Raw genomic sequence first — 9682 nt, 5'->3', positions numbered from 1 at the left:
CTCAAACTCATTCATTTGTGTTTTCTAGGTGAAAACTACAGCAATTGCTGCAAAGAAACATGATATTTGTGTTGGTGTAGATGACATTTTATGCACTTGCCTAAGAAAATACTTTGCTAGTCTCCAAAACCAGTTTGACTGTGATTATCTGAGTCCATTGCATACCAGTTCCACAGCACGTTGTCCGGATATGCCTGGATGAAACCAGAAATATCCTCTTGTGTTATGGCTAACTCAATCCCAGATCTTGCTACAGGCTCTGCTTTGTGTTTTTTGATATTATCAATGGACTTTATGGTTTTGAATGAATTTAAGCAGGGAATATTTTCTTTGATGCTGGGAAACACTAATTAGTTCCACATGCAGACACAAACTCAACACATTCGTGCTATCTAGGCAGAAAACTACAGCAATTGCTAGAAACAAATATGATATTTGTGTTGGTGTAGATGACCTTTTATGCACTTGCCTAAGAAAATACTTTGCTAGTCTCCAAAACCAGTTTGACTGTGATTATCTGAGTCCATTGCATACCAGTTTTGCAGCACTTTGTGTGGATATACCTGGATGAAACCAGAAACATCCTGTTGTGTTATGGCTAACTCAATCCCAGATCTTGCTACAACCTCTTTGTTTGTGTTTTCTGGATATTATCAATGGACTTTACGTTTTAGAATGAATTTCTGTAGAAGAAATTCTGTTTTGTGCTGGAAATGCTAAGTGATTCCATATGCAGGCCCAATGTGTTCACATTTGTGTTTTCTTGCAGAAAGCTTGAGCAATCGTTGCAAAAAAAACAGGATATTGATATTTGCAAACATGACTTTTTATCCACTTGGACTAGAAAAAGAGTTTGCTATTCTCCAAAACCAGTTTGAGGGTGATTTTCTGAGTCCATTGCCTACCAGTTCCACAACAGGTTGAATGGAAATGACTGGATGAAACCACAAATATCGTCTGTGTTATGGCTAACTCAATCCCAGATCTTGCTACAGGATCTGCTTTGTGTTTTTTGAAATTATCAATGGACTTTATTGTTTTGAATGAATTTAAGCAGGGGATATTTACTTTGGTGCTGGGAAACACAAATTTGTTCCACATGCAGACACAAACTCAACACATTCGTGCTGTCTAGGCAGAAAACTACAGCAATTGCTGGAAACAAATATGATATTTGTGTTGGTGTAGATGACCTTTCATGCACTTGCCTAAGAAATTAATTTGCAATTCTCCAAAATCAGTTTGACTGTGATTATCTGAGTCCATTGCATACCAGTTCCACAGCACTTTGTCTGGATATGCCTGGATGAAACCAGAAATATCCTCTTGTGTTATGGCTAACTCAATCCCAGATCTTGCTACAACCTTTGCGTTTGTGTTTTCTGGATATTATCAATGGACTTTACGTTTTAGAATGAATTTCAGTAGAGGAAATTTTGTTTTGTACTGGAAATGCTAATTGGTTTCATATGCAGGCCAAACATGTTCACATTTGTGTTTTCTACGCAGAAAGCTAGAGCTATCATTGCAAACAAACAGGATATTGATTTTCGTAAACATGACTGTTTAAGCACTTGGCCAAGAAAAAGAGTTTGCTTTTCTCCAAAACCAGTTTGAGGGTGATTTTCTGAGTCCATTGCCTACCAGTTCCACAACAGGTTGAATGGAAATGACTGGATGAAACCCGAAATATCATCTTGTGTTATGGCAAACTCAATCCCAGATCTTGCTACAGGCTCTGCTTTGTGTTTTTTGATATTATCAACGCACTTTATGGTTTTGAATGAATTTCAGCAGGAATATTTTCTTTGGTGCTGGGAAACACTAATTAGCTCCACATTGAGACTCAAACTCATTCATTTGTGTTTTCTAGGTGAAAACTACAGCAATTGCTGCAAAGAAACATGATATTTGTGTTGGTGTAGATGACATTTTATGCACTTGCCTAAGAAAATACTTTGCTAGTCTCCAAAACCAGTTTGACTGTGATTATCTGAGTCCATTGCATACCAGTTCCACAGCACGTTGTCCGGATATGCCTGGATGAAACCAGAAATATCCTCTTGTGTTATGGCTAACTCAATCCCAGATCTTGCTACAGGCTCTGCTTTGTGTTTTTTGATATTATCAATGGACTTTATGGTTTTGAATGAATTTAAGCAGGGAATATTTTCTTTGATGCTGGGAAACACTAATTAGTTCCACATGCAGACACAAACTCAACACATTCGTGCTATCTAGGCAGAAAACTACAGCAATTGCTAGAAACAAATATGATATTTGTGTTGGTGTAGATGACCTTTTATGCACTTGCCTAAGAAAATACTTTGCTAGTCTCCAAAACCAGTTTGACTGTGATTATCTGAGTCCATTGCATACCAGTTTTGCAGCACTTTGTGTGGATATACCTGGATGAAACCAGAAACATCCTGTTGTGTTATGGCTAACTCAATCCCAGATCTTGCTACTACCTCTTTGTTTGTGTTTTCTGGATATTATCAATGGACTTTACGTTTTAGAATGAATTTCTGTAGAAGAAATTCTGTTTTGTGCTGGAAATGCTAAGTGATTCCATATGCAGGCCCAATGTGTTCACATTTGTGTTTTCTTGCAGAAAGCTTGAGCAATCGTTGCAAAAAAAAACAGGATATTGATATTTGCAAACATGACTTTTTATCCACTTGGACTAGAAAAAGAGTTTGCTATTCTCCAAAACCAGTTTGAGGGTGATTTTCTGAGTCCATTGCCTACCAGTTCCACAACAGGTTGAATGGAAATGACTGGATGAAACCACAAATATCGTCTGTGTTATGGCTAACTCAATCCCAGATCTTGCTACAGGATCTGCTTTGTGTTTTTTGAAATTATCAATGGACTTTATTGTTTTGAATGAATTTAAGCAGGGGATATTTACTTTGGTGCTGGGAAACACTAATTTGTTCCACATGCAGACACAAACTCAACACATTCGTGCTGTCTAGGCAGAAAACTACAGCAATTGCTGGAAACAAATATGATATTTGTGTTGGTGTAGATGACCTTTTATGCACTTGCCTAAGAAATTAATTTGCAATTCTCCAAAATCAGTTTGACTGTGATTATCTGAGTCCATTGCATACCAGTTCCACAGCACTTTGTCTGGATATGCCTGGATGAAACCAGAAATATCCTCTTGTGTTATGGCTAACTCAATCCCAGATCTTGCTACAACCTTTGCGTTTGTGTTTTCTGGATATTATCAATGGACTTTACGTTTTAGAATGAATTTCAGTAGAGGAAATTTTGTTTTGTACTGGAAATGCTAATTGGTTTCATATGCAGGCCAAACATGTTCACATTTGTGTTTTCTACGCAGAAAGCTAGAGCTATCATTGCAAACAAACAGGATATTGATTTTCGTAAACATGACTGTTTAAGCACTTGGCCAAGAAAAAGAGTTTGCTTTTCTCCAAAACCAGTTTGAGGGTGATTTTCTGAGTCCATTGCCTACCAGTTCCACAACAGGTTGAATGGAAATGACTGGATGAAACCCGAAATATCATCTTGTGTTATGGCAAACTCAATCCCAGATCTTGCTACAGGCTCTGCTTTGTGTTTTTTGATATTATCAACGCACTTTATGGTTTTGAATGAATTTCAGCAGGAATATTTTCTTTGGTGCTGGGAAACACTAATTAGCTCCACATTGAGACTCAAACTCATTCATTTGTGTTTTCTAGGTGAAAACTACAGCAATTGCTGCAAAGAAACATGATATTTGTGTTGGTGTAGATGACATTTTATGCACTTGCCTAAGAAAATACTTTGCTAGTCTCCAAAACCAGTTTGACTGTGATTATCTGAGTCCATTGCATACCAGTTCCACAGCACGTTGTCCGGATATGCCTGGATGAAACCAGAAATATCCTCTTGTGTTATGGCTAACTCAATCCCAGATCTTGCTACAGGCTCTGCTTTGTGTTTTTTGATATTATCAATGGACTTTATGGTTTTGAATGAATTTAAGCAGGGAATATTTTCTTTGATGCTGGGAAACACTAATTAGTTCCACATGCAGACACAAACTCAACACATTCGTGCTATCTAGGCAGAAAACTACAGCAATTGCTAGAAACAAATATGATATTTGTGTTGGTGTAGATGACCTTTTATGCACTTGCCTAAGAAAATACTTTGCTAGTCTCCAAAACCAGTTTGACTGTGATTATCTGAGTCCATTGCATACCAGTTTTGCAGCACTTTGTGTGGATATACCTGGATGAAACCAGAAACATCCTGTTGTGTTATGGCTAACTCAATCCCAGATCTTGCTACAACCTCTTTGTTTGTGTTTTCTGGATATTATCAATGGACTTTACGTTTTAGAATGAATTTCTGTAGAAGAAATTCTGTTTTGTGCTGGAAATGCTAAGTGATTCCATATGCAGGCCCAATGTGTTCACATTTGTGTTTTCTTGCAGAAAGCTTGAGCAATCGTTGCAAAAAAAACAGGATATTGATATTTGCAAACATGACTTTTTATCCACTTGGACTAGAAAAAGAGTTTGCTATTCTCCAAAACCAGTTTGAGGGTGATTTTCTGAGTCCATTGCCTACCAGTTCCACAACAGGTTGAATGGAAATGACTGGATGAAACCACAAATATCGTCTGTGTTATGGCTAACTCAATCCCAGATCTTGCTACAGGATCTGCTTTGTGTTTTTTGAAATTATCAATGGACTTTATTGTTTTGAATGAATTTAAGCAGGGGATATTTACTTTGGTGCTGGGAAACACAAATTTGTTCCACATGCAGACACAAACTCAACACATTCGTGCTGTCTAGGCAGAAAACTACAGCAATTGCTGGAAACAAATATGATATTTGTGTTGGTGTAGATGACCTTTCATGCACTTGCCTAAGAAATTAATTTGCAATTCTCCAAAATCAGTTTGACTGTGATTATCTGAGTCCATTGCATACCAGTTCCACAGCACTTTGTCTGGATATGCCTGGATGAAACCAGAAATATCCTCTTGTGTTATGGCTAACTCAATCCCAGATCTTGCTACAACCTTTGCGTTTGTGTTTTCTGGATATTATCAATGGACTTTACGTTTTAGAATGAATTTCAGTAGAGGAAATTTTGTTTTGTACTGGAAATGCTAATTGGTTTCATATGCAGGCCAAACATGTTCACATTTGTGTTTTCTACGCAGAAAGCTAGAGCTATCATTGCAAACAAACAGGATATTGATTTTCGTAAACATGACTGTTTAAGCACTTGGCCAAGAAAAAGAGTTTGCTTTTCTCCAAAACCAGTTTGAGGGTGATTTTCTGAGTCCATTGCCTACCAGTTCCACAACAGGTTGAATGGAAATGACTGGATGAAACCCGAAATATCATCTTGTGTTATGGCAAACTCAATCCCAGATCTTGCTACAGGCTCTGCTTTGTGTTTTTTGATATTATCAACGCACTTTATGGTTTTGAATGAATTTCAGCAGGAATATTTTCTTTGGTGCTGGGAAACACTAATTAGCTCCACATTGAGACTCAAACTCATTCATTTGTGTTTTCTAGGTGAAAACTACAGCAATTGCTGCAAAGAAACATGATATTTGTGTTGGTGTAGATGACATTTTATGCACTTGCCTAAGAAAATACTTTGCTAGTCTCCAAAACCAGTTTGACTGTGATTATCTGAGTCCATTGCATACCAGTTCCACAGCACGTTGTCCGGATATGCCTGGATGAAACCAGAAATATCCTCTTGTGTTATGGCTAACTCAATCCCAGATCTTGCTACAGGCTCTGCTTTGTGTTTTTTGATATTATCAATGGACTTTATGGTTTTGAATGAATTTAAGCAGGGAATATTTTCTTTGATGCTGGGAAACACTAATTAGTTCCACATGCAGACACAAACTCAACACATTCGTGCTATCTAGGCAGAAAACTACAGCAATTGCTAGAAACAAATATGATATTTGTGTTGGTGTAGATGACCTTTTATGCACTTGCCTAAGAAAATACTTTGCTAGTCTCCAAAACCAGTTTGACTGTGATTATCTGAGTCCATTGCATACCAGTTTTGCAGCACTTTGTGTGGATATACCTGGATGAAACCAGAAACATCCTGTTGTGTTATGGCTAACTCAATCCCAGATCTTGCTACTACCTCTTTGTTTGTGTTTTCTGGATATTATCAATGGACTTTACGTTTTAGAATGAATTTCTGTAGAAGAAATTCTGTTTTGTGCTGGAAATGCTAAGTGATTCCATATGCAGGCCCAATGTGTTCACATTTGTGTTTTCTTGCAGAAAGCTTGAGCAATCGTTGCAAAAAAAAACAGGATATTGATATTTGCAAACATGACTTTTTATCCACTTGGACTAGAAAAAGAGTTTGCTATTCTCCAAAACCAGTTTGAGGGTGATTTTCTGAGTCCATTGCCTACCAGTTCCACAACAGGTTGAATTGAAATGACTGGATGAAACCACAAATATCGTCTGTGTTATGGCTAACTCAATCCCAGATCTTGCTACAGGATCTGCTTTGTGTTTTTTGAAATTATCAATGGACTTTATTGTTTTGAATGAATTTAAGCAGGGGATATTTACTTTGGTGCTGGGAAACACTAATTTGTTCCACATGCAGACACAAACTCAACACATTCGTGCTGTCTAGGCAGAAAACTACAGCAATTGCTGGAAACAAATATGATATTTGTGTTGGTGTAGATGACCTTTTATGCACTTGCCTAAGAAATTAATTTGCAATTCTCCAAAATCAGTTTGACTGTGATTATCTGAGTCCATTGCATACCAGTTCCACAGCACTTTGTCTGGATATGCCTGGATGAAACCAGAAATATCCTCTTGTGTTATGGCTAACTCAATCCCAGATCTTGCTACAACCTTTGCGTTTGTGTTTTCTGGATATTATCAATGGACTTTACGTTTTAGAATGAATTTCAGTAGAGGAAATTTTGTTTTGTACTGGAAATGCTAATTGGTTTCATATGCAGGCCAAACATGTTCACATTTGTGTTTTCTACGCAGAAAGCTAGAGCTATCATTGCAAACAAACAGGATATTGATTTTCGTAAACATGACTGTTTAAGCACTTGGCCAAGAAAAAGAGTTTGCTTTTCTCCAAAACCAGTTTGAGGGTGATTTTCTGAGTCCATTGCCTACCAGTTCCACAACAGGTTGAATGGAAATGACTGGATGAAACCCGAAATATCATCTTGTGTTATGGCAAACTCAATCCCAGATCTTGCTACAGGCTCTGCTTTGTGTTTTTTGATATTATCAACGCACTTTATGGTTTTGAATGAATTTCAGCAGGAATATTTTCTTTGGTGCTGGGAAACACTAATTAGCTCCACATTGAGACTCAAACTCATTCATTTGTGTTTTCTAGGTGAAAACTACAGCAATTGCTGCAAAGAAACATGATATTTGTGTTGGTGTAGATGACATTTTATGCACTTGCCTAAGAAAATACTTTGCTAGTCTCCAAAACCAGTTTGACTGTGATTATCTGAGTCCATTGCATACCAGTTCCACAGCACGTTGTCCGGATATGCCTGGATGAAACCAGAAATATCCTCTTGTGTTATGGCTAACTCAATCCCAGATCTTGCTACAGGCTCTGCTTTGTGTTTTTTGATATTATCAATGGACTTTATGGTTTTGAATGAATTTAAGCAGGGAATATTTTCTTTGATGCTGGGAAACACTAATTAGTTCCACATGCAGACACAAACTCAACACATTCGTGCTATCTAGGCAGAAAACTACAGCAATTGCTAGAAACAAATATGATATTTGTGTTGGTGTAGATGACCTTTTATGCACTTGCCTAAGAAAATACTTTGCTAGTCTCCAAAACCAGTTTGACTGTGATTATCTGAGTCCATTGCATACCAGTTTTGCAGCACTTTGTGTGGATATACCTGGATGAAACCAGAAACATCCTGTTGTGTTATGGCTAACTCAATCCCAGATCTTGCTACAACCTCTTTGTTTGTGTTTTCTGGATATTATCAATGGACTTTACGTTTTAGAATGAATTTCTGTAGAAGAAATTCTGTTTTGTGCTGGAAATGCTAAGTGATTCCATATGCAGGCCCAATGTGTTCACATTTGTGTTTTCTTGCAGAAAGCTTGAGCAATCGTTGCAAAAAAAACAGGATATTGATATTTGCAAACATGACTTTTTATCCACTTGGACTAGAAAAAGAGTTTGCTATTCTCCAAAACCAGTTTGAGGGTGATTTTCTGAGTCCATTGCCTACCAGTTCCACAACAGGTTGAATGGAAATGACTGGATGAAACCACAAATATCGTCTGTGTTATGGCTAACTCAATCCCAGATCTTGCTACAGGATCTGCTTTGTGTTTTTTGAAATTATCAATGGACTTTATTGTTTTGAATGAATTTAAGCAGGGGATATTTACTTTGGTGCTGGGAAACACTAATTTGTTCCACATGCAGACACAAACTCAACACATTCGTGCTGTCTAGGCAGAAAACTACAGCAATTGCTGGAAACAAATATGATATTTGTGTTGGTGTAGATGACCTTTTATGCACTTGCCTAAGAAATTAATTTGCAATTCTCCAAAATCAGTTTGACTGTGATTATCTGAGTCCATTGCATACCAGTTCCACAGCACTTTGTCTGGATATGCCTGGATGAAACCAGAAATATCCTCTTGTGTTATGGCTAACTCAATCCCAGATCTTGCTACAACCTTTGCGTTTGTGTTTTCTGGATATTATCAATGGACTTTACGTTTTAGAATGAATTTCAGTAGAGGAAATTTTGTTTTGTACTGGAAATGCTAATTGGTTTCATATGCAGGCCAAACATGTTCACATTTGTGTTTTCTACGCAGAAAGCTAGAGCTATCATTGCAAACAAACAGGATATTGATTTTCGTAAACATGACTGTTTAAGCACTTGGCCAAGAAAAAGAGTTTGCTTTTCTCCAAAACCAGTTTGAGGGTGATTTTCTGAGTCCATTGCCTACCAGTTCCACAACAGGTTGAATGGAAATGACTGGATGAAACCAGAAATATCATCTTGTGTTATGGCAAACTCAATCCCAGATCTTGCTACAGGCTCTGCTTTGTGTTTTTTGATATTATCAATGGACTTTATGGTTTTGAATGAATTTAAGCAGGGAATATTTTCTTTGGTGCTGGGAAGCTCTAATTAGTTCCACATGCAGACACAAACTCAACACATTCGTGCTGTCTAGGCAGAAAACTACAGCAATTGCTGCAAAGAAACATGATTTTTGTATTGGTGTAGATGACATTTTATGCACTTGCCTAAGAAAATACTTTGCTAGTCTCTAAAACCAGTTTGACTGTGATTATCTGAGTCCATTGCATACCACATCCAGTGCACTTTGTCTGGATATGCCTGGATGAGACCAGAAATATCCTCTTGTGTTATGGCTAACTCAATCCCAGACCTTGCTAAAGGCTCTGCTTTGTGTTTTTTGATATTATCAATGGACTTTATAGTTTTGAATGAATTTAAGCAGGGATTATTTTCTTTGGTGCTGGGAGGCTCTAATTAGTTCCACATGCAGACACAAACTCAACACATTCGTGCTGTCTAGGGAGAAAACTACAGCAATTGCTGCAAAGAAACATGATATTTGTGTTGGTGTAAATG

This window comes from Lepus europaeus, unplaced genomic scaffold, assembly GCF_033115175.1.
Source record: "Lepus europaeus isolate LE1 unplaced genomic scaffold, mLepTim1.pri SCAFFOLD_30, whole genome shotgun sequence".
In the NCBI taxonomy this organism is placed as follows: domain Eukaryota; kingdom Metazoa; phylum Chordata; class Mammalia; order Lagomorpha; family Leporidae; genus Lepus; species Lepus europaeus.
The sequence above is the reverse complement of the archived record's forward strand: the minus strand, read 5'-3'. Positions refer to the sequence as shown.